Source organism: Ornithodoros turicata, chromosome 8, assembly GCF_037126465.1.
Source record: "Ornithodoros turicata isolate Travis chromosome 8, ASM3712646v1, whole genome shotgun sequence".
NCBI lineage: Eukaryota > Metazoa > Arthropoda > Arachnida > Ixodida > Argasidae > Ornithodoros > Ornithodoros turicata.
In genome coordinates this window covers 11287198-11289105 of record NC_088208.1, presented here as the reverse complement: position 1 = coordinate 11289105, position 1908 = coordinate 11287198, and the positions used below count along the sequence as shown (strand labels likewise).

The window sequence follows — 1908 nt, the reverse complement described above, 5'->3', positions numbered from 1 at the left end:
CACGTCGTTCAGGTTCCTCAATACGTTAGCAACGAAAGTAGATTTACCGCACATGGAGGGGCCGCTTAAGATACAGCGAAAGGGATGACGGAAACAAAAAGGTTCGGGGGAAGACATGTTGCGTGCGTACACGTTGCACGAAGAAAAAGAAGAGACTGAGACTCGAAGAGAAATGCATCGCTTTTATCTACACATCCTCGTCGTCGTCCTCTACATCGGAACTGCGTTCCCAATACAGATTGTCCAGACTAAAGTTGGACTTCTTTTTCGCCAGTCTGTCCGCCGCTAAGATGCGGTCGAGCGTCTTCATCTTGTCCTGACACATTTCTTGACGTGCTTGCAACCATTCCAAACGGTGGACTTGAAAGGCTTCCTCCACGATGCCGCGTATAAATTCGCGAAGTTCTTCGTTTTTTGTCTTTTCCTTGCGACGACGAGAAGCGCAGGAGAATAAACCACACATGGCGTTTTCCACGTATCGGTCAGAATGATGACGCGAGCGCGGTGCGCGCTGCCTTTATAGAGATAAACGCGCGCGCAAAGAAACGAAAGTGAAACTCAGAAGCCACCCGTCGCAGCTAGGAGCGCGCGCGCGCAGCAGAGAGCCGAAACCGAAAACACCCGCGGGCGGCGCAGAGGGAGCTAGCAGCACGCGCATGCGCGGACGGGTGGAGCAGAGGGGCGCGCGCGCATCCATAGCTGCCGCGGCGCGTCGCCTCACTCAGTTTCTCTTGGGCTGTCGCGGAAGACGGACGTGCGCTCCGCGCGCTCGATCAGTTTCTGGCTGGCTCTCGTAGAGAGCAGACGTGTGTTCTCCGCGCTCGCTCAGTTTCTGCCTGGAAGTTGCCGCGGGGGAAAAGGTGAGTGAGTGATTTGACGCGCTCCTTTTCTCGTATGTTTGCCTGTTTAGCGGTGACCGCGCTCGTGCTAAGCCTTTTCTCGCATGTTTAGACTTGTTTTGCGGTGTCCAAGCCTGTTGACGCATGTTTAGCGATGTGTGCCCGGTGGTTCCCGCCTTGTGTTAGCTGCGTAGTGTTGAGGTTAGGCCTAAGCGATCGCCCCCCCGTAAGCCTTTTTCCTCGTATGTTTAGACTTGTTTTGCGGTGAGCAAGCCTGTTGACGCATGTTTAGCGATGTGTGGTTCCCGCCTTGTGTTAGCTGCGTAGTGTTGTGGTTAGGCCTAAGTGATCGTCCCCGTAAGCCTTTTTCCCCGATGTGTACTGTTTTCTCCGTGCTGTTTTAGCAGTAGCGGTTAGACCTTTTCTCTCGCATGCCTAGACTTGTTCAGCAGTGCTGCCATATTTACCTGCCGCTAGTATCTTGTTCTCTGTCTTTCTCGTCTAGAGCTATGATGGTGGCGCCATCTGGTGTGATGCCTTGCAACTAAGTGGCCACCTGTCGTCGATCTCTGCAACTACCAGTCGTCAACAAGCAACATGGCGGGCGCTGGTCACTCGGGTGTTGCGGAGCGGGTTCTTCGCCGCGGCATCGTTGATTTTCGAATAAATTGTTTCTCTCCACTCTATTTCCATCTTTTTATTTTATTTTCTACCTATTTTTTTTTATTTTTATGGACACAGATTGTCCGCAACGCACAGGGTGGTCTGTACACGTCCTAGATGCTCCCCAATTAGTGTGATGACTCCCTGGAGGGTCCTGATTAATGTGGGGGGTCCCAATTAGCTCTAATTGCTAATTAAACGTGTCCAGAAGCCTTGTAGCGTTGCGGACAGTCTGTGTCCAGTCATTACTACTGACGCGTAGCGAAATATTTCTGTGCCGAATGACACGGAGCAATGAGGAGCACCATGCGTGAATGATATAACGGGCGTGTCGCCAAGCCACCACCCCTCTACACGCGTATCGTAAAAGTAGCAGGAACCGTAAGATGGAAGTTGTCTTTGTGAG

General features: G+C 52.2%; 1 long non-coding RNA gene across 1 annotated transcript; it reads left to right on the top strand.

Moving 5' to 3' along the window:
• Positions 1 to 776: 776 nt before the first annotated feature.
• On the top strand, positions 777 to 1520 carry LOC135365939 (uncharacterized). Its single transcript, XR_010414026.1, has 2 exons — positions 777 to 860; positions 1345 to 1520. It is a non-coding gene; the product is annotated as an uncharacterized LOC135365939 (long non-coding RNA).
• The last annotated feature ends 388 nt before the right edge of the window (positions 1521 to 1908 follow it).